The 27,573-nt window shown below is 43.7% G+C and overlaps 1 pseudogene; it reads right to left on the bottom strand.

The window, feature by feature from the left end:
- Nucleotides 1-322: 322 nt before the first annotated feature.
- LOC103222856 (aldo-keto reductase family 1 member B1-like) lies at nt 323-19,496 on the bottom strand (annotated as a pseudogene).
- Between the last annotated feature and the right edge of the window lie 8,077 nt (nt 19,497-27,573).

Below are 27,573 nucleotides of genomic sequence, written 5' to 3'. Positions count from 1 at the left end.
TGAGGCAAAGAGAAGTCTTGCTATAAGGATTATAGTTCCAAGCAGCCGAAACTCAACTGTTAGAGGCACTATTTTGACTCTGCAGATTTTGCTCCTTCTTAATCAGGAAAGGGTATTCAGGTTGTACTTTCTTCAGCTGAGCAAAAATGGCAAAGAAAGTGGGAAAAGAATTCCACTCCACTGATGCTGCTCTTCAGACCTGACATCAAGCTTGACAAGCCCTTGCTGGCAGCAATCACTGCAGATTGCCGCCCCGCTGCTGAGGGATACAGGCCGTACTACATTTGCAAGAAAACAATGAGGTGGGAAAACCAGGTGTAGGTTACTTGAGGAAGAGCAGACATCCACAGCTTCGAAACTCTTCATGGAATGGGTGATCCTTGGGGGAGGCTCAGCTCACCAAGGCACAGACCCTTCAGTTCCTGTTGCAGCTGAGTAAGGAGGTCATATCCTGGTTGCTCAGTTCAAAGTCAAAGACCTTGAAGTTCTCAGCAATGCGTTCCAGTGTCACCGGTGTGGAGATCACCACCAAGTTCCTCTGCGTGAGGAGCCAGATCAGAACCTGGCTACAGTTTCATTGTGCTTGGCTGCAATCACTTTGATCCTGGGGTCCTCCAGGAGGGAAGGGTCCTCGGGCTTGGCCCTGGGCCTGTCAGGAGAGCCAAGGTGGCTATAGGCAGTCACCATGTTGCCTCTGGACTGGCAGTACTGGATTAAGTTCTCCTGGGTTAGGGACTTACTGTGGCGCTCAATCTGATTAACTGCTGCTGGCTTACACTTCTTTTTTTTTTTTTTGAGATGGAGCCTCACTCTGTTGCCCAGAGTTGCCCGCCATCTCAGCTCACTGCAAGCTCCACCTCCTGGGTTCAAGCAATTTTCCTGCCTCAGCCTCCCGAGTAGCTGGGACTACAGGCACGTGCCACCATGCCTGGCTAATTTTTTTGTATTTTTAGTAGAGACGGAGTTTCACCATGTTAGCCAGGATGGTCTCGATCTCTGACCTCGTGATCCACCCGCCTTGGCTTCCCAAAGTGCTGGGATTACAGGCATGAGCCATCGCGCCCAGCCAGTTTACACTTTAAGCCAGATTTGTTTAAGGTCCTCTCCGCCGGGAGATGGTGACGTTGGAGATGCCAGTAGCTTTCACCAGCCCCTGAATGAGTTGCCTGATTCATCTAACAAGGAAAATTCCTTCCCAGGCTGACAGCCTGTTGGCCAGTGAATAAGGTGGAGGTCCAAGTAGTCCAGCTCCAGGCCACTCAGCACCTTCTGGCAGGATCCTCTCACCGGCACTCCTCGTGGCACATGCCCTATGGCTTGCTGCTGATGAAGAGCCACTCGTGCCTCACCACCTGCTCCTTGAGCTGCTCCTGTTCTCATTCTGGTGCACATGGGTGCAGTCGATGTGGCAGTACACAGTGTTGATCACTACCTTCACAGCCTCGGCCCCCTGGCTTGGAGGGGACTTCCAGGTGCCCAGCCCCAGCATGTCTGTCTTGGCACCATTGTTGATGTGGCTGTCATGGCTGTGTTGCTTTACAGACCCCTGCCTGCAATCAGTTTGCCTCAGCTGTCATCTCTTTGGTCTTCCTCAGTCCTGAATAATTCTAGTGTTTTCTTGACTTTCATTACCCCGACTTTTTTTTTTTTTTTGAGACGGAGTCTCACTCTGTCACCCAGGTTGGAGTGCAGTGGCGCGATCTCAGCTCACTGCAACCTCCACCTCTCAGGTTCAAGTGATTCTCCTGTCTCAGCCTCGTGAGTAGCTGGGATTACAGGCACGTGCCACCACACCCAGCTAATTTTGGTATTTTTAGTAGAGATGGGGTTTCACCATGTTGGCCAAGCTGGTCTCAAACTGTGGACCTCAGGTGATCCGGGCCTCGCGCCCTCCCAAAGTGCGGGGATTGCAGTGACCCTGGCTTTTGGAGATAACAGGCTAGTTATTTGGTAGAAAGTCCCTGGATTTCGGTGGGTCTGATGTTTCCTCGTGGTAAAACTCAGGTGATGCCCCTTTGCAGGAATATCACGAGGGTTGTGTTCTCACTGAGACCTTGCACCTGGCACGTTTCCATTTGCCTCATTAGTGGTAACATTCACTTCTATCCCCTGATTAAGGTGGTGTCTCCCAGCTTCCCCTCCCTAACGCTATCCTTTCTTTTCCTTAGTAAATGACAAATATTTTAGGGAGAGATTCTCTGATCCTTTGTAAATATCCTGTTCCTCATGAAACTTTCAAGTTACCCATTTATTTTCTTATTTATAGCAACATGGTCCTGTGGGTGGTAATATCACTCAGTGGGTTATATCTATTGCTATCATTATCTATTTGTAAGCTCAAAAATGTCCCAGGTCTGGTGGGGGGCCCCTTCAAGCCGGTTCTGTGTCCCTTTGCTGGGTTCTCTTGTTCCTGGAGCACTGCCTGGCTCACTGGCACGAGGAGAGACTCACGGCTCATTCTGTGCATTCCCCGCCCCTGTCCCAGAATCAGCCACTTCTCAAGGTGCCCTGGTTCATCTTAGCGGAAAACGCTGTTTAGAAACTAAGCAGTGGGGCCAGGCGCAGTGGCTCACGCCTGTAATTCCAGCACTTTGGGAGGCCGAGACGGGCGGATCATGAGGTCAGGAGATCGAGACCATCCTGGCTAACACGGTGAAACCCCGTCTCTACTAAAAAATACAAAAAACTAGCCGGGGGAGGTGGCGGCGCCTGTAGTCCCAGCTACTCGGGAGGCTGAGGCAGGAGAATGGCGTGAACCCGGGAGGCGGAGCTTGCAGTGAGCCGAGATCACGCCACTGCACTGCAGCCTGGGCGACAGAGCGAGATTCCGTCTCAAAAAAAAAAAAAAAAAAAAAAAAAAAAAAGAAACTAAGCAGTGGGCACTGCATGTGCTCATTGCTATTGGATGCTTGATGTTCCCATGCCTGGCAGTGCACAGAACCACACACACACACACACACACACACACCCCTGTATCTATTTCTATGTCTATCTCTCTGTACTGAAAACTTTGATATCTCCAATTCCAATCAAACAACAGTGTTCATGCTGGTTTTCTCCCTTCCCACCGGGGTGGACAGTGAGAAATCTGCCTCCCATTATCCTCAGCATATTGACTTATTTGGTCAGTCTCCAAGCTATACCCAGTCTTCTATTACCACCACTCCCATGTCCACCTCCCTCTGCACACACCCTCCCTACCCCACAAGAGAGGGCCTGCTCACCCTACACAAGTTGGTCTGACCCCTGTGCCAGGTCAGCCCCCTGTGGGGACCTCCTCACTCTCTGCAGTGCTCCTTTCCACCCCTCACCCTCCAGGCAGACACTTATTTTGCTTGGGTCTACCTGGTGCTCTTTGAATGTTACTGTTCAGAAAGGGAAGACAAGAGGATGAGTCCAGCGCGTATGAAATGTAGTGCCCACCTTCACTAAATGTAAGTCTTCTTGCCACTTGGCTACCCATGATCTAGAAGACAAATTCCTTTGCTTACTGTTTTATTACGGATCACTCTGGAATATTAAGGATACAATTCTGAGCAGACAATTAAAATGTCTTGTATTATCTGGAAGAAACAGAAACCACCTGTGGGTCAAAAGTATTGTGATGAACTGACTCACCTTATTACAACTTTATCCTGGCAGTCCCTGCCAGCACCACCCTTGGACCCAGGCAATGGGACTCCCTTTCCATCTGGTGTTTCAGAGTCCCCTACTTTACCCCTCCTCCAGCCATGACCCTCACAGGGAGTGGAGTCATGGGGTCAAGCGGGAGTGCCCACTGGGGCCCATGTGTTCCTCTCCCAAGCCATGCTGTGTACACTGGGGTCCCTGGAACTCTTTACCCAAACATTCCTCGAGCCCGCATCTAAGGCCTGCACCAGCCTCTCCTCCAGATCAGGGTGAATGGCATCCCTGGTTCACGCGCCCTTTAGCTGGGGAGCAGCCAAGCAACAGCTATTGGAAACAGTGGGGAGAGGTTCGATGTGCAAGTTGGAGCATCGAGACCAGGCACCCACTGGGCCCTTGTGGGTGCAGAGAGTGAAGCTGAGGGTGGAAAGAGAAAGTGGATGGCCAATCGCCATGTTCTGGTGCAGAATTCCAAGGAGCCTGAACATTCTACATGTGAGACTGGCCTTCCAGATTGTTAGGAAGGGGGATACATTGTGTTTTACTTTCCAGCCATTAGCTTGCTTTATAACTTCTCTTTTCTTTCTTTTCTCCTTCCTTCCTCTTTCTTTTCTTCTTTTTTCTCTTTCTTTCTTTTTCTTTCTCTTTCTCTTTCTTTTTCTTTCTCTCTTTCTCTTTCTTTCTTTTTCTTTCTCTCTCTTTCTTTCTTTTTCTTTCTCTCTCTCTTTCTTTTTCTCTCTCTCTTTTTCTTTCTCTCTCTTTTTCTTTCTTTTTCTTTCTCTCTCTCCCTCCCTCCCTCTCTCTCTCTCTCTCTCTTTCTTTCTCTCCTTCCTTCCTTCCTTCCTTCCTTCCTTCCTTCCTTCCTTCAGACAGGGTGTCACTCTGTGGCCCAGTCTGGAGTGCAGTGGTGTGATCTTGCCTCACTGCAGCCTTGACCTTCCAGGTTCAATCAATCCTCCCACCTCAGCTTCCTGAGTAGTTGGGACTACAGGCGTGCACCACCATGCCAGGCTAATTTTTGTATTTTTGTAGAGACAGGATTTCACCATGTTGCCCAAGCTGGTCTTGAACTCCTGGGCTCAAGCAATCGCCTGCCTTGGTCTCTCAAAGTGTTGAGCCTCTGTGACTGGCCATAACTTTCAAATATCTAGATATAAAGTATATGAATCTACATTTGTATTCTTGCCTCAGATCCATCAAATATTATAGACAGGCCTGCCCCTTGCACGCAGTAGGTTCTCATATGTGTGAGTTTTCTTTATGTGGTGCACTTACAGAATGCCCCTCACATCCCCTCCAACAGGGCCGATTCTAACTTGCTCTCAGGTTTGTGCTACGGTTACGTGTGCACTCACAAAGCTTGTTCTGGACATCCTTAGACAAATTGCGCTTGCACTCATGTCCATCCTGCCCAACCTAGAGAGGGCTGTGTTGGAGACCTGTTGTTCACCTGTTGTGAGGGGCTTGGAGAGTAACGATGCTCCTCAAATAGCAGTGGCATTTATTGATATCTATATGTTGCACTTCACGAGTAGAAATTATCAAGATCATCTGAAAAGTAGATGCCTTTCTGCATTAACATATGTCACTGTCATCTGACAATTCTTATTTTCTAGCTTTTAAAAAATGTGATAACAGCTTGCACTTATGTATTATCTCACACTTTCTAAAACACTTCACATTTAGTATGTCATGGAAAATTGAATTTCTGCATTAGTTCCTTATTTATATCGCTTTAAAAATACCTTCTTTTTTGTAGTGGGACATCTGATATGTTCCTAAGTTTAAGACAATCTGCATAGTCATTTATTCTCTCTCTCTCTTTTTTTTTTTTTTTTTTGATACAGGGTCTTACTCTGTTCCCCAGGTTGGAGTGCAGTAATGCATTGACCTTGACCTCCCTCGCTCCAGTGATCTTCTCACCTCAGCCCATCGCGTAGCTGGGACTGCATGCGCACACCACCATGCCCGGCTAATTTTTTGGTTTTTTGTAGATACGGGATCCCATTATGTTGCCCAACCTGGTCTCAAACTCCTGGGCTCAAGTGATCCTTCCACCTCAGCCTCTCAAAGTGTTGCAATTACAGATATAAGCTGCTGGGCTTGGCCAATTTATATTTTTTGGTAACTTGCTGTGCATTTTTCCTAACCTTCTTTCTCATCTGTCTTTCAAAATAAAAGACAAAGGGTAATGCAGAGCTTTGCCTTCTCAGAACCACTCGTATCTACAGTTTTTCATCCTCTTTAAGTTTCTGCTTAAAAACATGCAAGGAAACAAATCAACAAACAAAAACTTGCGGTCTCTTCCATCAGTCATCTGTTAAATCAAGGCTTAAAAAAAAAAAAACTTTCAGAAATTCTGTTTTGATTCCCACAACCGGGCAGTGTGGCTTATGGCAGAGTGATTATTCACAAAGATTAGGTGAGGTTTGGGTCGGTTTGAGGAACATGAGGAGAACTGAAGACATCTTGCCAATGACTTACAACTCATTACAATGAGTCCTGGAGCCAGGAACCAGTTCTCCCGGCTTTAAACCCACTCGACCACACTTCCAATTTTGATAATATGAGCATAAGTCAGTTATAATCCCAAAAAGCTGTTACATTATTTTTATGATATTTCTACATGTCTTTCTGTTTACCTTTATATAAGACTCAATGTCTGTAGAAAACCTAAATATAACTTTGAAAGGAATCAGTACATGGAAAAAATTTAGTTAACATTAATAACTAATAATTTTATTTATAACAATATAATTTAAGATATTAATTGCTTAAAAAACCCAACAGGGCCCAAATAATGATTTACAAGCAGATATGGTTATTTCTAGAAATAAACTAAAAAACAAACTTATTTATATGCAAAATTCTTCTAAAGAGGTAAAAATAGGAATAGAAAAGTGATGTTCATTCTAAACACATATTTGTTCTTTTCTATTTGAAAAGGCATCTCAGTTTTGGGCAGACAATTGTATTATCACATTAAAATGTAATACTCAGGGAGTGGTGATTTTTATGGGTTCACACTGCCTTTGACCATTGCAATTTCTTGGAGATAGATTTACCTGTCCTGAGCAAGTAAGATAATTGACCTCAATTAAGAAACTACAAGTTAGACCGCTGGGTGTTCCCACAGCAAGATATGAAGGGCGGTGGATATCATTTGGGAATGAATGTAAATAGGCAGTACCCAAAAGTCATTTCAGTTGCCTGCAAAAGCCACCAAAGCATACTTAATTATCTTTGTGATAATAAGCCTTCAGTCTGGTTTCAAATGCGTAATTTTTTGATACACTACATTTGAAGCGCAACATTACAATTCTTCTTAGACTTACAGACAGGTCCTCTTCACTTTCATTTTACTAAAATAGCTCCCTCAAATTTAAAATTGATCAGATAAATTAGTCTAATCAATAAGAACAAAACAGGCATGAGCCTCTTTTATCTAACTCTAATAGAGTTGTAATTTTAAAAAGGCATTAAATACGAATTTTCAAAAACCACTTTCCTTGAATGACACATTGTCATGCTTCATAAGTCCACATGTCTGTCTTTCAGGGTGATTTCAGTGATTATTCAGTAGTGAAATTGGCTAATTTTGTTTCATAAGGCTTATTTTGTAAATTTAGACATTACATGTATAAGGCCTAACAGCTGGTTAATTAAGTTAATTCAGTAAAAATCAATTGATCACTCAATCATCTTATAAACAGATTAAATTTTTCCACATTAACCCATTGATTAAAAATCAGAAGGCACAATCTAGTCCTAAAATGTAAATCCTATTAAATTATGCAGAAAAGGGGGCCGCTTTCATCACCATTTTCACCCACTTAATAGTTTGTCCATCTGTCTTTTTTTTTGTTATTGTTTGTTTGTTTGTTTTTCTCTTCAGACAGAGTCTCTCTCACTCTGTCGCCCAGGCTGGAGTGCAGTGGTGCGATCCTGACTCACTGCATCCTCTGCCTCCCGGGTTCAAGCAATTTTCCTGCTTCAGCCTCCCGAGTAGCTGGGATTACAGTCACTCACCACCACATCCAGGTAATTTTTTGTATTTTTAGTAGAGATGGGTTTCACCATGTTGGCCAGGTTGGTCTTGGACCCCTCACCTCAGGTGATTCGCATGCCTCGGCTTCCCACTGTGTTGGGATTACGGGCGTGAGCCACAGCTCCCGGCCCATCCATGGTATTTTTTAGTTGGAGCTGAACTCCGTGTGCCTGAGCTGATCCCCCTGAAATACCCTCCTCCTCTTGCAGACTCATGGTCTGAGCTTAGTCCTGCTGTGAGGACACCATCCAGTGGCAGAAGGCACTAGCCAGTTGCTGTGGTGTGTGAAAGTGGCTGAACTCCAAGGCAGAACACCATAAAGCCATTTCTAGAAGGACTCAGGACCTTGTGATGGACTTCAGTCATTTGTCGATGTCAAATTTAAAGAAGAAAACATCAGTGACCACTTCACAGAGGGTAAGTCTGAAGGCAAGGTCGGTGGCAACTGTAGCCTGCCTGATGAAGGGCACAGTGTAATTAAGCAGTAGCGTCTGTGAGCCACTGTGGCCTGGGACATTAATAGTATTGCATAGAAAATATGTATCTGCTTGAAACTCACTTTCAGCTGGGCCCTGTATCAGTTAGGATCAGGCATCACTACAGGTAATAAAAAAACTCTCAACTAAAAAATGGCTTTTAAAAAAGCAGAAGTTGACTTTTGCTCTGGAGTTAGGTAACCAGGGCCGTTAAGTCATTAGGGACCAGCTTCATCCAGTTTGCCATATCTTACTGCAAGGGAGGCTGGGATATGTAGTCTTTTAGCTGGGTGCATATCCACCCCCTAGTGATGTGTCGGTAAGCCAGCTCTATCCTCCCCCCACCCCAAAGTGGGAGATGGGGAGGGAGAGAGAAAGAAACTCCTGATTGTAGCATTTGCTAATGTCTGCAGTATAAATACTACCACCACGGTCAATTTCAAGCTACCAATGGTTTAATGATTAGTTTATACAATTCCCACAAATCTAATAATTGGCTCCTGGGAGCTGGTACAAGCTTGCTCTAGTAGACTACTGGGCTGCAAATAATATCAAGAGTTTTATTACTAAGGAGAAAGGGTGGGATGGCTGATGGGTAGACATCTGACAGTGTCTGCCACAGATCCCAAATGGAACACAACTATGTATTTTGACCAGAAGTAGGATTAGAAATGTGTGCTCCATGATTCTTGCCGAAAAAGAACACTGATTTCTGATGAAACAACATAAAAGGCAGGAGGAAACATGAGCCACAGAGGCTGCTGATGTTTAAAGAGCTGCAGGGCCAGGAAAACCCATTCTTGGTGCAAACAGGTGCCACAAGCAGAACGTATTGGAATTAATCCCTTGAGAATGCAAAGACCCCAAATTAGATGATGAAATGGAACTCCAAGGTAGAATACCATAAAGCAAGGCAATTGGGATCATCTGAAGAGTAGGAGAAAAGGGATAAGATTTAACAATGCATCTTCCCTTTAGACGAAGCTTTCTGGGGCTTGGGGCCATGTCTTTCCCGTTCATTGTTTTATTTTGGGCATGTAGCCCAATCCTTGGCACCTTCATTCATTCAACAAACACTTAGTGTGCTTCCCTGTGGCAGGCACTGTTCTATGTGCTGAGGGAACAGCAGTGAACAAAACTGGCAGAAGTCCAGGCCCTCATGGAGCTTACACTCTATTCGGAAGGCGACAGAAATAAAATAAAATAACTTATATGGTGCTAAATGCTATGGGGATAATCAGGCAGGGAAAGAGGATTGGGAGGGTTATAAGTGCTCAGTCATTTAAGAAAAAAAATTATTTATTTTTTGTTATTGAGATGGGGTCTTGCTATGTTGCCCAGGCTGGTCTTAAACTCCTGGGCTCAAGTGATCCTCCTGCCTTGGCCTCCCAAAGTGTTTGGATTACAGGCGTGAGTCACCGTGTCACCTATGAAAAGTGTTTTTAAACTAAATGGTGTTTTAGGTTGGATTTCCTAGAAGCAGTCCCTGAGATGAGAACCCGTGTGCCAGCAATGTGTTAAGGATGTGCTGGGAGGCACCAGCAGTCTCAGTGTTGAGACTGGGTATCAGTGATGTTCAGACCAGGGGCCTCTGAAAAGCAGAGCCGCAGCAAGAATTCAAATCCCAATGTTCTATTTGGGAGGTTTGAGCCTTGAGCAGCGAGAATGAGGAGATAGAGGGAGCAAGGCGGGGAAAAACACGAAGTGACGTGATGCCTTGCCACGTTGGTCAATGCACCCAGCGAGCTCGCAAGCAGGCCTGGGCACATGCCCAGCGTGGTGGACCCATCTGGAGATTTGCAAGGAGAGTCTGCGTGTGGAGTAGGCTGCTGGGGGCAGGGGTAGAGGAGGGTGGGTGGGCACTGTCTGCTTATTTCTCTCCTAACTTCTTTTTCCAACTGGTCAAGACACACTCCGTGGGGGCCACTGCCCCACCTTCTGGGGCAGCACCTGGCTCTTCAAGCCATCTCCAGAAGTGGGAGCCTCCGCCTGGTGCTGTGACATTTTATTAAAGCCTGGAAGGGGAAAGGCAGCCCACGTAGGGGGCTGGAGGTGTGGAGCCTTTGGAGGTGTTATTGGACCAAGAAGAGAAAGAAGAAGGCAGCAGAAGGGCGTGAGAAGCTGCCCAAGGTCCCTGTCGGACACGCCAGGCCGGCAGTCCCTGCTTGGCTGCTAACCCCCTCGCAACCTTGGGCACCTCACCCAACCTCTCTGAACTTAGTCTTAGCGAGAGGGCTGGGGTGGGGTGGGACAGTCTTTCAAACCCCTTTGGCTGAAGCCGCCTGCTTCTGCGGCAGTCAGCATCCTGCCACGCTCCTGGCAGCCCCTGAGCGAGCTTGGAAATGATACTAAACGCCAGGCTTTCAGCAGTCACAGCTGCTGGCAAGGAACACGGTCCGCTGGATTTGAGCAGAGCTTTTGAAAAAGGGTAGGAGGGAGCTTTCACCCTCTTCTTATGCCAGGGGATGTATTTCTTTCACCCTGTAAAAGGGGAAGGAGAACTGACTTCAATGATTTCTTTGTCCTTGGACAAATTTGCTACTAACAACCCTTCAGTAGTCAGCGGGGGCCCACTCAAGTGAGTTTAAACAGAATTTACAGCATAAATAACTACAGGTAGCTGCAAAGGGAATATAATAATAATTTTTAAACACCTCAATTCAAAATACTGTGATGTGTTTGAATCCAATTGCCAACAAAATATAAGCACGAACTCCACATGGCCATAAGAGCAGCGGGGACTTGGGGTCAGGGTGGGGAGAATGTGGACCCAGAGGAAACTGAGTGATCGCAGCTACTTTATGTGGCTGTTCTTGAAGTTAGACCAGAAGAAAACTATTGAAGCACCTCAACTGCACATATGGCCTGGAATCACCCTCAGCTCCACTGGTGCCTGAAGGACAGATACAGGATGCTCTCTAACAAGTGCCAGGAACTTCCTTGGGCAGTGAGTCGCCTTCACCAGCAGGACGCCCCCCCGGCAATTCAGCCTGCAGTTCTAGGACCAGGATGCTGCATCCCACAGCTCCCACAGCACGGTGCAAATGCTTTCCAATGTGCAAATGTGCTTGGCAGGGGAGACGGGGTTATTGGTTTCCTTTTCTGTGTGTGTGAACGCCATCATATTAGATTTTTGAGAATAGAATACTAAACTGAATATCTGATTACATATCTTAATACTAACCCTTCATCACCTCAAAGTAGGATTGCCAAATTTAGCAAATATCAACACAGGTTTCCCAGTTAAGTTTGAATTTCAGATAAAAATGAATAATTATTCATCCCAAATATTGCATGGAATATAATAAAAATTATTCATTGTTAATTTAAAATTAACATGTAACTGGGCATCCTAAATTTTATCTGACAGCCCAACCTCAAATATCACATTTTCTGCAAATACAAATATTTGTGTGTGTCTATAAATATAAATATATTTTATTTTTCACACAAATGGTAGCATATTGCACACACTATTCTGTGTCTTGATTGTCTTATTTAATAATCACATACATGGCTGGGCATGGGGCCCACACCTATAATCACAACACTTTGGGAAAATGAAGCAGGAGAATTGTTTCAGCCCAGGAGCTTGAGACCAGCCTGGGCGACATAGTGGGACCCCATCTTTACAAAAAATAAAAAGTTAGCCTGGTGTGGAGACACACACCCGTGGTCCAGGCTACTTAAGAGACTGAAGGGAAGGATCGCTTGATTGCATCACTGCACTCCAGACTCCAGCCTGGGTTACAGAGTGATACCCTGTCTCAAAAAAGAAAAATATATATATATATACATATGTATATGTGTATAGATAATTCTTTATCAGTGCACACTTATCTGCCTCATTTAAAAAAAGTATTTTAGGTTTGGGGGAACATGTGAAGGTTTGTCACATAAGCATGTGTCACAGGGATTGTTACACATTTTATTACATCACACAGGTATTAACCTCAAGAGGTACCTTTTCTGCTCCTCTCCTTTCTGTCACCCTTGCCCGTCAAGTAGACCCAGTGTCTTTTGTCTCTTTGTGTTCCTAAGTTCCTATCATTTAGCTCCCACTTATAAGTGAGAACATGCAGCCTTTGTTTTTCTGTTCCTGTGTTAGTTTGCTAAGGATGATGGCCTCCAGCTCCATCCATGTTCCTGCAAAAGACATGATCTCATATTTTTTTCTTTTTTTTCCTTTTTTTTGAGATGGAGTTTCACTCTGTCACCCAGGTTGGAGTGCAGTGGCAAGGTCTCAGCTCACTGCAACCTCTGCCTCCCAGGTTCATGCCATTCTCCTGCCTCAGCCTCCCGAGTAGCTGGGACTACAGGCGCTTGCCACCATGCCCAGATAAATTTTTTGAATTTTTAGTAGAGGTGGGGTTTCACCATGTTAGCCAGGATGGTCTCAATCTCCTGACCTCATGATCCGCCTGCCTCCTCCTCCCAAAGTGCTGAGATTACAGGTGTGAGCCACCACGTCCAGCTGAGCTCATTCTTTTTTATGGCTGCGTAATATTCCATGGTGCATATGTACCACATTTTCTTTATCAGTCTCTCACTGATGGACATTTAGGTTGATTCCATGTCTTTGCTGTTGTGAATAGTGCTGCAATGAACATACACATGCATGTGTCTTTATGGCAGAATGCTTTATATTCCTCTGGGTATGTAACCAGTAATGGGATTGCTGGGTTGAGTGATAGTTCTGCTTTTAGCTCTTTGAGGAATTGCTATACTGCTTTCCACAATGGTTGAACTAATTTACACTCCCACCAACTGTATATAAGCATTCACTTTTCTCTGCAACCTCACCAGCATCTGTTATTTTTTTGACTTTTTAATAATAGGCATTCTGACTGGTGTGAAATGGTATCTCATTGTGGTTTTCATGTGCATTTCTCTGATGACCAGTGACATTGAGCTTTTTTTTCATATGCTTGTTGGATGCATGTATGCCTTCTTTTGAGAAGTGTCTTTTCATGTCCTTTGTCCACTTTTTAATGGAGTTGTTTATTTTTCTCTTGTACATTTAAGTTCCTTATAGATGCTGGATATTAGACCCTTGTCAGATGCATAGTTTGCAAATATTTTCCCCCATTCTGTAGGGTTGTCTTTTTACTCTGTTGATAGTTTTCTTTGCTGTGCAGAAGCTCTTAAGTTTAATTAGATCCCATTTTTCAATTTTTGCTTTTGTTGCAATTTCTTTTGGTGTCTTTGTCATGAAATCTTTGCCTGTTCCTATGTCCAGGATGGTATTGCCTAAGTTATCTTCCAGAGTTTTCACAGTTTTGGGTTTTACATTTAAGTCTTTAACCCATCTTGAGTTGATTTTTGTTTATGGTGATCCACTTTCAATCTTCTACGTATGGCTAGCCAGTTATCCCAGCACCATTTACTGAATAGGGAGTCTTTTCCCCATTGCTTATTTTTGTCAGCTTTGTCAAAGATCAGATGGTCGTAGATTTGCAGCCTTATTTCTGAGATCTGTATTCTGTTGAATTGGTCTATGTGCCTGTTTTTGTACCAGTGCCATACTGTTTTGGTTACTGTAGCTTGTATAATAATATAGTTTGAAGTTGGGTAATGTGACTTCCTCCAGCTTTGTTCTTTTTGCTTAGGATTGCCTTGGTTATTGGGGCTCTTTTTTGGTTCCATATAAATTTTTAAATGTTTTTTTCTAGTTCTGTGAAGAATGTTATTGGTAGTTTGATAGGAATAGCATTGAATCTGTAAATTGCTTTGGGAAGTATAGCCATATTAATGATACTGATTTTTCCTATAAGAAGGGGATGTTTTTCCATCTGCTTGTGTCTTCTCAGATTTCTTTGAGCAGTGTTTTGTAATTCTCATGGTAGAGATCTTTCACCTCCTTGGTTACCTGTATTCTGAGATTTTTGTTTGTTTGTTTGTTTATCAGCCGAAGGAGCTTTTGGGCTAAGACTATAGGGATTTCTAGATATAGGATCATGTCATCTGCAAACAGAGATAGTTTGACTTCTCCTCTTCCAATTTGGATGCCCTTTATTTATTTCTCTTGCCTGATTGCTCTAGCTAAAACTTCCAATACTGTGTTGAATAGAAGTGGTGAAAGGGCATCCTCGTCTTGTGCTGGTTTTCAAGGGGAATGCTTCCAGCTTTTGCCTATTCAGTATAATGTTGGCTGTGGGTTTGTCATATATGACTCTTAATATTTTGAGGTATATTCCTTCCATACCTAGTTCATTGAGAGTTTTCAGCATGAAGGGATGTTGAATTTTATTTAAAAGAAGCCTTTTCTGCATCTATTAAGACAATCATGTGGTTTTGTCTTTAGTTCTGTTTACGTGATGAATCACATTTATTGATTTTAGTATGTTAAACCAACTTTGCATCCTAGGGATGAAGCCTACTTGATCATGGTGGATTAGCTTTTCGATGTGCTGCTGGATTAGGTTTGTAAATATTTTGTTGAGGATTTTTGCACTGATGTTCATCAACAATATTGGTGTGAAGTTTTCTTTTTTTTTATTGTGTCTCTGCCAGGTTTTGGCATCAAAATGATGCTGGCTTCTTGCTGGCATTTAGTGCTATGAATTTCCCTCTTAATACTGCCTTAACTGTCCTGGAGATTCTGGAATGTTGTATCTCAATTTCTTTTGGAATACTTTCAGTAGGGATGATACCAACTCCTCTTTGTACATCTGGTAGAATTCAGCTGTGAATTCATCAGGTCCTGGACTTTTTTTTGTTGGCAGGTTATTTATTACTGATTCAATTTTGGAGCTCCTTATTGGTCTGTTCAGGAAATCAATTTCTTCCTGTCTCAGTCTTGAGAGGGTATATGTGTCCAGAAATTTATCCATCTGTTCTAAGTTTTCTAGTTTGTGTGTGTAGAGGTGTACATAGTAGTTTCTGATAGTTGATTTTATTTGTATGGGGTCAGTAGTAACATTGACATTGTCATTTCTAATTGTGTTTATTTGAATCTTCTCTCTTTTCTTCTTAGTCTGGCTAAAAGCCTATCTATTTTATTAATTTTTTCAAAAAAAACCAACTCCTGAATTCACTGATCTTTTGAATGGTTTTTTGTGTCTCAATTTCCTTCAGTTCAGCTCTGATTTTTGTTATTTCTTGTCTTCTGCTATCTTTGGGGTTTATTTGTTCTTGCTTTTCTAATTCTTTCAGTTGTGAAGTCAGGTTGTTGATTTGAGATCTTTCTAATTATTGATGGGCATTTAGTGCAATGAATTTCCCTCTTAATACTGTCTTAACAGTCCTAGAGATTCTGGTATGTTGTATATTTGTTCTCATTATTTTTAAAGAACTTCTTCATTTCTGCCTTAATTTCATTATTTACCCAAAAGTCATTCAGGAGTATGTTGTTTAATTTCTATGTAATTGTATGGTGTTGAGCTATTTTCATTGTGTTGAATTCCATTTTTATTGTACTGTGGTCTGAGAGTCTGTTTGGTATGATTTTGATTCTTTTACATTTGTTGAAAATTGTTTTATGTCCAATTGTCGACTTTAGAGTATGTGCCATGTGGCAATGAGAAGAATGTACATACTTTTTTGGTGGTGGGGGGAGGTTGGAGATTTCTGTAAAGGTCTGTCAGATCCATTTGGTCCAAAGCTGAGTTTAAGTACTGAATATCTTTGTTAACTTTCTGCTTCAAGGATCTGTCTAATACTGTCAGCGGAGTGTTGAAGTCTCCCACTATTATTGTGTGGAAGTCTATGCCTCTTTGTGGGGCTCTAAGAACTTGCTTTATGAATCTGGGTGCTCCTGTGTTGGGTGCATATATATTAAGGAGAGTTCGATTTCCTTTGTCATTATGTAATGCTCTTCCTTGTCTTTTTTACCTTTGTTGGTTTGAAATCTGTTTTGTCTGAAATTAGGATTGCAGTCCCCGTGTTTTTTTCTTTTTTCCATTTGCTTGGTAGATTTTTCACCATTTCTTTATTTTGACCCTATGAGTTTCGTTACAGGTGAGATAGGCCTCTTGAAGACAGCATACCATTGGGTCTTGTTTTTTTATCCAACTTGCCGTTCTGTGCCTTTTAAGTGGGGCATTTAGCCCATTTACATTCAAGGTTAGTATTGATATGTGTGAATTTGATCCTGTCATTGTGCTGTTAGCTGGTTATTATGTTGGCTGATTATTATGTTTGTGTGATTGCTTTACAGTGACACTGGTCTGTGTCTTTAAGTGTGTTTTTGTATTAGCTTTTAGTGGTCTTTCCTTTATATAATACTCTTTTCAAGATTTCTTGTAAGGCAGGTCTGATGGTAATGAAGTCCCTCAATGCTTGCTTATCTGAAAATGATTTTATTTCTCTATCACTTAGGAAGCTTAGTTTGACTGGATATGAAATTCTTGGTTGAAATTTTTTTTCTTTAAGAATGTTGAATATAGGTCCCCAGTCTCTTCTATTAATAGCTTGTAGGGTTTTAGCTGAGAAGTCTGCTGTTAGCCTGATGGGGATGTAGGGTGACCTGCCCTTTCTCTCTAGCTGCCTTTAACATTCTTTCATTTTGACCTTGGAAAATCTGACTATTATGTGTCTTGGGGATGATCTTCTTTTGTAGAATCTTGCAGAAGTTCTCTGTATTTCCTAAATTTGACTGTGCCCCCTCTAGCAAGGTTGGGGAAGTTTTCATGGATGATATCCTGAAATATATTTTCTAAGTTATTTGCTTTCTCCCCCTCCCTTTCAGGGATGCCAGTGATTGGTAGATTTGGCCTCTTTACATATTCCCATACTTCTTGTAGCTTTTGTTCATTTCTTTTTATTCTTTTTTAAAATTTTTGTCTGACTGTCTTATTTCAGAGAACCCATCCTCAAGTGTTGAGATTCTTTCCTCAGTTTGATTTATTCTGCTGTTAATACTAGTGATTGCACTGTGAAATTCTTGTATTGTGTTATTCAGCTCTGTCAGACCCATTAGGTTCTTTTTTACACTGGCTATTTCTTCCTTCAGCTCCTGTATCACTTTATTGTGATTCTTATTTACCTTGGGTTAGGTTTTGTCATCCTCTTGAATCTCAGTGATCTTTGTTCATATCCATGTTCTGAATTCTGTTTCTGTCACTCCTGCCAGTTTGGCCTGATTAAGGATGCTTGGAGAATTGGTGCAGTTGTTTGGAGAACATATGACACTCTGGCCAAGTGAGTTACCAGAGTTCTTGAATTGGTTCTTTTTCATCTCTGCATGTGGGTGTTCCTTTAACTGCAGTGTAGATTGAGTACAGTCAATAACCTTTTTTTCTGGATGTTTTTACCAGGCCAAAGCTTTGTGTAGGACCTTTATTTGAAGCTGACTTCTTGTCGCAGGTTCAGAGAGTGGTATGTTACTGAGGTGTTTTTTTGTGCTGAGGCTTTGGGGTGTGATCCAGCAGGTGGCACTTAGGCTTATTGGTTATTCGATAGACTCTTGCTTGGTTGTGTGGCTACCCTATGTTTCCCCACAGTTGCAGCCATGTTCCTTCTCAGTGTTCTGAAAGTGTGGGTTTCTCTTCCCCTTCAGTGTTCACTGCAGATCACGACTTGGCACTCCTGGGCTGCCCACTGGAACTCTGGGGTGATCTCAGTGTTTATGTTCCTCCCCCAGCTTAGAGGCAGCAGAGGAAGAGATCTTAGTAGTGGTTATGGCCAAGGATCTTTTGCTTGACTCCTGGGGGTTCCACCCCAGAGAGATGCAGGTGAGCAATCACTCAGTGCAGTCAGTCCCGGATGGAGGATCTATGATGTGGGCCCAAGCCAGGGGTTCCCTGTCTGGTGACAAGTCATGGGGGATGTGTGATACCTGTGGGAGACAGGCTGGGCCCCTCTCCTTAGGATGACTGCAGCTTGTTGGAGGTGTGTATAAGGCACTTAGGGTCTTTACTCCTTCATTAGTCTGTGGATGGGAAGGGCAGTTCCACAGCAGAGTCAGTAGCAAAGACACTTTCAGTTACCACTGGAGGCTCTTTCCAGGGAGTTGCTGAGTTGATATTGGCTCAATAGCTCTGGCAGGGGGTGTGGTTGGAGTCCAGGCCTGGAGGACCTGCCTTGTGAGGAGATATGGGAAGAGGCACCCATGTAACAATCTGGCCACTTTTCCATAGGGCTGCTGCAGTATGCTTGGGGCCCACTCTAGTCCTTAGTCACCTTGGGTTTTCCAAAACCAGGAGATGTCACCAGTGATAGTTGTGAAACAGCAAAGATGACAGCCTGTCCCTTCCTCTGGGAGCTTTGTCCCAGGGAGGTATGGACCTGTTGCCAGCCCAAAGGCATCGTAGGAAGTGGCTGGAGACCCTGGTTGGGAGGTGTCGCCCAATGAGGAGGAATGGGATCAGGCACCTACGTAAAGCAGCAACCTGGCCACATTGTGGTAGAGCAGCTGTGCTGTGCTGGGGGATCCCTCCTGCCCTGGGTGGGCTCAGACTTTCCAAAGCCCAAAGGCTAGAACGGCTAAATCACCCAAACAATAAAAATCGTGGTCCACCCCTCCCTCTGGAAGCACCATATCAGTGGGAATTCAGATCTCTGTTAGTTGGAGAGCTTAGTTGGGGCTGGCTGGAGGCCCCGTTTGGGAGATCCTGCCAGTGAGGAGGAACAGGATCAGGTGCCTGTTTAAAGCAGCAGTCTGGCCATGTTGTGGTAGAGCAGCTGTGCCATGGTGGGTCATCCTTTCTACCCCAGGTCAGCTCAAACTGTCCAAAGTCTGAAGGCAAGAATGGCTAAGGTGCCTAAATAGCAAAGATGGCAGCCTGCCCCTCCACCTAGGAGTTCCTTCTTAGGGAGTTGCAATGCCACTACTGCTAGCTGGGTGGAATTCCAAACCAGTGGGTCTTATCTTGTGTGGTGCTGTGGAAGTGGGGCCTGCAGGCTGTTGCTGTTCAGCCCCCTGGATTCAGCCTCCTTCCTAAGGGTATGTAGAGGAGTCTAACCTCCTGCTTTCCCAGAGCTGCAGCTACTTTTGCCAGAAAGCCCAAGTATGTAAGGCTCCAGGGTCTCCATGCATACCTAAGTGACTGCTCTGCCAAGACTTCACGTAGCTCTGTCTGTTAGACTGGAGGCCCTGGTGGAGTGGGTTCACAAGGTGATCTGCTGACCCAAGGGTTGCAAAGATCTGTGGGAGAAGTGTGTTTTCCCAGGGTGTCTCATTCACTCACTGTGTCTCTGGGTCAGGGAGGATCTTCTGGCTCCGTGTTGCTCCAAGGTGGGCCATTGTTCCATCTTGCTTTTCCTTGTTATCTGTGGGTCAGGTTGTTTCCTTGGTTAATCCTAATGCAAGGACTTGGATGTTTCAGTTGAAGGTGTTGTATTTGCTTGCCGCTTCTGTTCCTCTCTGTGAGAGCCACGCACACCAGCTGCTTCCAGTCAACCATCTTGGCCACCCTGCCTCATTCTTTTTAATAGTTGCTGAATGGATGGATATAGACATTCAGCCATCTATAGATACTTGCCCCCAACTTAGCCTTTTCATGGTTGCCAAATAATGCAAATTTTTAAATTTGTGCTCCCTTCTCTGGGGCTAATCTAGGTCTCTCTTATGCTGTCCTCTTGCTGATGGAAAGGCCTTGTGGGCATTACTCTACTGTATCATTCAACACACAGTCAGCAGCAATCATAATTGCACCCTGGAGGCCCTTCACATTCTGATTTCATTGTGGCCTGGTTGCTCGTCAGGCATATACAAATAGTATTACAGGTCTTATCTTCATTGCTATTGTGGGTTGAATCTATTGTCTCCTGGATTCCATGTTTTCATCTTTCTTGATCTATACTCTCATATTATGGGAGAACATTCTCTAGGAGTTTTCTTAGAAAGACAGCTTAAGAAGTAATATTATAGGTCTTTGCATGATTGAAGATATCCTATTCTGCTCATATGTTAATGCTAGTTTGGCTGGGTATAGAATTCTTAGCTACAAATACTTTTCTCTTAGAATTTGAAGACCTTATTCCATTATCTTCCAAATTCGAGTGTTACTATTAAGAATCCTGAGGCCATTCTTATTTGTGTTCCTTTTTCAGGTAACCTATGTTTTCCTCTTTGGAAACTAATAGAATTATTCTTCTCTGGTGATGAGAAATTTCTTTAAAACTGCCTTTGTGTTGGTTTTTTTTCTTTATGGTACTGGGTTAATAATGGATATAGTAATTCTGGAAACATATCTTTTAATTAAGGCTCATATTTTTGTATTTCTTGGATACTTTCTTCTGAGAAATTTTGTGTATTCTCTCATTTAGAACACTTACATTGGCTTTTGTGTGTGTGTACTGAATCTCTATTTTTAAAAATCTTGTCTATTCTACTTTCCAGAATATTTTAAAAATATTTTATTTCTCAAACCTTTTAATGAATTTTTTAAATGTTGCATGTTTAAATGTCGAATATTGTATCAATCAGCATAGACGAGGCTATGCTGGGGCAATGACATGAAACTGCAGGTAAAGGGGAACGACCGCAATACATCTGACTACATGTTATATTTTTAAATAGCAAGATTGTGTTCTTGTTTTTAATTCATTCATTTGATTTAGGGGTTCAATATCATCTTGAACCTCTCTGAGGGTACTATTTACATTTTATTTATATTTTAAAGTTTTTACCAGCATGACTTCTGTTTCCTCTAGTTCCTTTTTTCTGTGTATTTTTGCCTGTATGTGGTGAGCTCTCCCTGTACTTTTTATACCAAGGTTGCCCATTCAGAAATAAGAGTGAGTCACTTAGAAGCAGATGGGAAGTCGCCCAGTGGGCCTCTCTGTTGAGTGGGTGGTGGGCAGCTTGTCAGGAGACCAGCAGTTATTGGTGTGTGGAGGTTGTGTCAGCCGCCGTCCAGTCGGTAAACACATGGATGCTCCAGACGGGGCCAGGGAGAGAGTTGAACAACAGGACTATAAGGGGCCAAGGGGACCAGGGATGGATGTGAAGGTGCTCGGTGGTGACTGCAACAGCCAGGAGCCATGACCACCTGAGATCCGGAGAGACAGAAGTTTCTGGACTCTAGTAAATGCTCCTACCTGTGGGAGAGGGGCTTCTCAATAGGAATCATTGTCATAGGCAGGGGAATGCAGCCCTGGCTGAACTACAGCCTGGCGTGAAGAAAAGGTAGAATAAATACACCAGCCCTCTGTGTGCCCCCAGCTGAGCAGAACCCACCCTAAAGCCACAGGGAGAGAGCCCAAGGGACACAGTGTGTGTGGTTCACCTCCTGGGGACAGGCATGGTAGAGAAAGGTGGAGAGCAGATCTGAGGGGTCGGGGGAGAATGTCCCGTACAGAGAGCTCTCCCTATGGGACAGCGAGGTCTCCAGGGAGGGTCCTTGAGAGCCTGCTGGGGCATTCTGCACACATGGAGGGAAGGGGGCTGTGGGGCCAGCTGCTCCATGTGAAGTCTTTCATCTGAGCCCTGCTTTCTTCTCCAGCCTCAGCCTGGCTTCTGTGGCGTCTGCTGCCCCAGCCTCTGGCTGTTCAGGGACAGGTAGGATAGGCTGGTTCCTTCTCTATGTGTGATTAGGGGCACATACTTTAGGCTGTGGCTTCCTCTTCTCTGCTAAACCAGTTACCACTTCTCTTCCAAGAATCTGTTAAAAATACCTTGATTCTGTTTGCATTTCCTTTTTTCTTATTCCTCTAATTTATTTTATTAGAACATGAAATTGCTTTACATTTTTATATTTATTTTCACAGAAGGATATATGTGAATTTTGTACAGTACTTTCATATTATCCGTAATGTCCTGTACAAATATAACATAATTGATTAAAGTAGCTTAAAAACAATACTCTGGCAGTGTATCCTCAGGGGAATATATTCTAAGGACAAAAATAAAATTAAGAGGCAAAGACGGTTTAACCTTAGTATTGGATGTGTTTTTTAAAAATGGTGTTGGCACCTTAATACTAAAACTCTTAGGTGTGAACTGTAGATTAGCACACAGGAATCCATATATCCCTGTTTCAGGAAGAAGTGGAATGAGAGAAGCTGAGGAAGAAGCCTGTGTTACTGGATTTGATACTCTGGCTTCAAACACCAACAATACTATGTGTTCCTGCTGTGAAGTAGTGAGAAGTTCAGAAATTCACCAAATAGTGTTCTTGCCAGAAATGTTTCACCTAAATATAGTCACAAGGAAAAAGACGAATATAGAATGTGTGATGTTTTATAGGGATCTTCAAAGGACTCATTGTCACCATGAGGGGATGGGATTGTTTTATATTAGGGAAAAACAACAAGGAGAGCCTTGATTTTATTCTGAGTTGAAAGGAAAATCAACTATTTAAAACATCAGTGGGACAATTGGGGAAATTGTGTTAGATTCTTTTGTTGAATTCATGTTAGTTTCCTTAGTGGTGGCAGAAGCATTGTAGTGGAAGGGTCTAGGGGGCCCGTCAGGCACCTGTGTCCTGCTTTCTAATGGTTCAGCGAGAGGGAGATGTGTACAGAAGGAGATAGCACGGGCAGGGTATGGTGTTAGCAGTTGGTGGGCTTGGGGCAAGTTCATTGTATTGCTATTTTGAAAAATCACAATTAGTCTGGGTGCCTCGGCTCATGCCTGTAATCGCAGCACTTTGGGAGGTTGAGGTAGGTGGATCATTGAGGTCAGGAGTTCAACACCAGCCTGGCCCACATGGTGAAACCTTGTTTCTACAAAAAATACAAAAATTAGCTGGGTGGTAGTGGCATGCTCCTGCAATCCCAGCTACTTGAGAGGCTGAGGGAGGAGAATCACTTGAGCCTGGGAGGCAGAGGCTGTAGTAAGCTGAGATCATGCCACTGCACTCCAGTCTGGATGACAGAGTAAGACCCTGTCTCAAAAAAATAAAAAATTTAAAAAATTTAAAAAAAGGAAAATAAAAATCAAAACTAAAAGATGAATAAATTTTAAAAGTGTGCCACAAAACTTCAACCTTTAACATTTAAAAAATTCTTGTGGGAACATATCAGTCCTTTTTTAGTTTTTGCAGAAGCACAACTGAGCTTTGCTTTGTGACTTAAATGACTGAGGTACACTGAAAGAAAGGACGATGAGGAGGACATCCTAGAGAAATCTGTCCAGGTGAGGAATGCAGTGTGTTCTCCTCTAGGAGAATGTTTGCTCAAAAAAAAAAAGAAATTATCTTGGAGGTGCGGGCTCTTTTTTGGTTCCATGTGAACTTTAAAGCATGGAATACTATGCAGCCATAAAAAAGGATGAGTTTGTGTCCTTTGTAGGGACATGGATGCAGCTGGAAACCATCATTCTTAGCAAACTATCACAAGAACAGACAACCAAACACCGCATGTTCTCACTCATAGGTGGGAACTGAACAATGAGATCACTTGGACTCGGGAAAGGGAACATCACACACAGGGGCCTATCATGGGGAGGGGGGGAGGGGGAGGGATTGCATTGGGAGTTATACCTGATGTAAATGACGAGTTGATGGGTGCTGACGAGTTGACGGGTGCAGCACACCAACATGGCACAAGTATACATATGTAACAAACCTGCACGTTATGCACATGTACCCTAGAACTTAAAGTATAATAATAATAAAAAATAAAAATTAAAAAAAAAATGGCTGCTTTTCCTTGTGTCTTCATCCTGCCACTGCCAATGGTCAAACACCCAAACCCAGCCACCCCAAGTCCTCTAGAAGGAGGGGATGGTCAGATGCTCTGCAAGAACCAGGAACCCTAAGGATATGGCTCCTCTCCTCAGTGGCACAGCTCCAACAGAGGTCCCATCTGGAGAAAATGCTGACTTAAGATTTGAAAACAAAAGCTTTTTGTTATGTACAGGAGCTAAAATCCTGACATGGCTTTACCTCTGCGGCTCACTTAGGGGCAGAAGACAGCAAGGGACAAGATCTCTCTCTCAGATATGTTTTGGCAGCATCCCAGAGGGGTGAGAAAAAATACAAGAAACAGTAAGACCTCCTCATGCTTGGGCTATCCAGCTGCTGGAATAGCCATGAAATCTGCTCTTCTAAACTTATTTCAGTCACAAGTTTTTCTTCTACTTACCTCTGAGCCTCTCCCTTAAGAGGGCATGCAGATGGCATGGGGTGAAGCCAGTGGCTTTACACAGGGACCTAGAACACCTGGTGGCAGCTGAGCTAGATTGCTTTCATGTCTGGATAGGTCATACATACTACACATGTGCCACAGATAGGACAGCAGTGCACACACAGGCGGTAAACATATGCATGTTAAAAGCATATACGCAAATGCCTTGGCTTGTTACAACAGAGAGATGCTTTGGGAAGGTTCACGCTCCTCCCCATCTCTGATCCCCCTGAAGGAATGCTTGTATGCCTGCTCCCTTGTTTTTCAGAAGTGGCTGTGATGGAGCTAGTGTAGACACGTATGCCAATTTGCTGGAATAGATATGATTAAAATGTGCATGGTCATGTATGCACACCAGTTGCGTGCTGACATACACACGTGTGTGTGCATCATTTGGAACAGTACAGAAAGGTAAAAGTTTGTAGCTCTTGGCTATTTGTCTCTTTTTGGAGTGATGTGACTCAGTGCTTCCTCTTTCTAGGCAACAGTCTAGAAATGCTGTTCATCCCACCCAGAGATTAGAGCGAACAGAAAGGAAAATGTGGGGAGGGGAACCGGAGAGATGAGTAGGGGCCTGGAACTGGAGGCACTTTCACCTGTGATGGACTGTAATGCTGCAGGAAAGAGCAAGGGACTTGGTCAAGGCTGGGTGACAAGAGGAGCCAGTCCCAGAGGGACAATTTGTTCTCTTCATCAGTTTTTCTTCAAGGAGCAGACAACCTAGGACCCTCTCTTCTGCCATCTCAGAGTTGAGTCCTTCCACACCTCAAGGATTTCTGTAGGCTTTCCCAGCTGGATCCGTGCCACAGTGAGTGGGTGGGTCCCATGGATGATGGAAAGCTCTTCGTCTCCACATGGAAGCAGCACCTAATGGTGGGGGCTGAGGGTCATGAGCAAACAGGTGTTCGGTCTGCCTCCAGTGATGCCTCCTCATGGCTTCCACGTGTTGAGGGTGGGCTCAGAGCAGCAGGAGGCAACCCAGAACATGCTCCACATTCAAGATGATCTTCCTCCATCCAGCCAAGAAGCCTACATCCGTGAAGAGATGGATGTGAGAGAGCCCTCCTTGTTCAGAATGTGCAATGTCTCACAGAGAAATGGGGGTCAAGGAAGGGACCCCCTGGTAGCAAGCTGTTCCTCTGGAAGCGCCGACTCTCTTCAGGATTCCTTCTTGGTGCAGGCATACAATTATCTTGTGTTTTGTCTTTAAAAATTGTCTGTTTCGATGCTTCAAAGCATATTCTGAAAACGATTCATCACATCCAAGTTCTCTACATCCTCTTCTCACACATTCTAAGGGGAAAAAAAATGATGAGCAGAGTGGTTAGGTTATTGTGTTTCTATTTGTAGCTACTAGCAGGGCATTAGATGAAGAAATCCACAGAACTCCGGCACAATAAGTTACTAGAACAAGAGATGAGAAAATTTGTTCTGGATTGCTATCCTGTGTCTTCTGTGGAAAACTTTGTTTTTAGGATCAAAATACTGCTTTGTAGTGACAGAATATTCGTCCCACGCCTGCAGGAGACATCTTCTCTCCTATTTCTTGGAGCTGTCCAGACAGGAATCTTCATGTGGATGGCCCCGGCCAGCTACGGCTCCTCTGTTTGCACTGCACACTGGTGTTGGAGAAGGAGATTTCCACATTTCTCCAAGTGAGGCTTCTCTTCCAGTCTGATTTCCCAGTGACAAGGGTGGTAATGGGAACAGTGGGACTTCCTGCCGTTTGGGAAAAGAGTTTCTCAGGCATTTATGTCTAAGTTTTAAGATAGCCAGTCATCGTGGCTAGGCTTTATAATTTTCTTGGCTGGCATTATGATGTGCTAAAATTGGACAACTTTGGTTTCACCTTCAGCTTGCTGAGGTTTCCAGAGTGGAGCTGAAATTGCTGAGCACACTTAGAATTCAAATTTGGAAAGACAGAAAAAGTCTTCACTTTCATCAGTCAATATCTCAAGATTCATTAGGGAAAATCTTGAAATTTAGAGATTTTTCTTTTCCAGAAAGAGAGTGCCTTGACTTTTAAGAATTTTTTAATACACTTTTTAGTAGCTCACCCAGGGCAGAGTCCTATGTTCTGTATACAGGCTAGGTGAGTGATGACGAAGCCTGGCTGTTTAGGTCAACCCATCTCTAATAAGGCAAGAGCTGGAGGCAAACATCCCACAGTTCAGAAATGCGGATATATACTGCTACGGTTTGAACTTACGTGTCTCTCCCAAAATCCTATGTTGGAACTTAAACCCGAATGTGATAGTAGAAGAGGTGAGGCCTCTAGGAGGTGATTAAGTCATCAGGGCAGCACCCTCATGAATGGGATTAGAGACCTTACAAAAGGACTTCAGGGAACCAGTTAGGCCCTTTTTGCCCTACCATCTTCTTCTATGTGAGGACATGGTGTTCATCTCCTCTGGAGGACACAGCAAAGGCGCCATCTTGGAAGCAGAGACCAGGCTCTCAGCATACATCAAACCTGCTGTTGCCTTGATCTTGGACTCCCAGTCACCAGAATTCTGAGAAATAAGTTTTTATTTTTTATAAATTATCCAGTCTCTGTGTTTTTTTAAATAGAAGCACGAATAAACTAAGACAAATACATATTACCAAAAATATATGCCCCTGAGGTTTGGAATACCTTCTCCAAAGAAGGCTTGCTGCTTTCAGCAGGCATCGGTAGGAAGTAGGACAGAGAAGGGCATTCATTTCCTACCTGCTGCTGTAACAAATTACAACAAATGAAGTGGCTGAAAGCAACACCAGTTTACTCTCACAATTTTGAGGTCAGAAGTTTGAATCCATTTTAGTGGGCTAGAGCCAAGCTGTTAGCAAGGCTGCTTCCTCCTGGAGGCTCCAGGGGACAATCTGTTTCCATGACTTTTCCAGATGCTAGTGGCCACCTGTATTCTTTACCTGGTCCTTTTGTTCCATCTTCAAAGTGCATCACTCCAATCTCTGCTTCCATAGTCACATCTTCTCCTCTGACCCTGCCTCCTCTTATAAATACCCTGTAATTACATCAGGCGCACCCAGTTATTCCAGGATAACCCCAAAATCTCAAGAACCTTAACTTAATCACATCTGTAAAGGCCCTTTTGCCATATAACACTCATAGGTTCCAGGGATTAGGACATGGACATATTTGGAGGAGGGACCATTATTCAGCCCACCATATGAGGTAAGTGGGGCATATCAATGGGTGGCTCTGAAAGATGATACGCTGAAGACCTTGTACCCAGGGGTAAAATCAGGCTCCTTCCCTACTGCTGGTCTTACCACTCCCATCTTAGACTGAAGTTACTTTATTTCACAATTCATATGTAAATATTTATATTTTTAAAAATGGAAACATTATCAATAGAACTAAGTCCTCTGACCATCTTCCATAATCCTGATCCTCTCTTCATCTGT

The sequence above is a fragment of the Chlorocebus sabaeus genome, chromosome 18 (assembly GCF_047675955.1).
Source record: "Chlorocebus sabaeus isolate Y175 chromosome 18, mChlSab1.0.hap1, whole genome shotgun sequence".
Taxonomy (NCBI): domain Eukaryota; kingdom Metazoa; phylum Chordata; class Mammalia; order Primates; family Cercopithecidae; genus Chlorocebus; species Chlorocebus sabaeus.
This window is presented reverse-complemented; position numbering and strand designations above follow the sequence as displayed.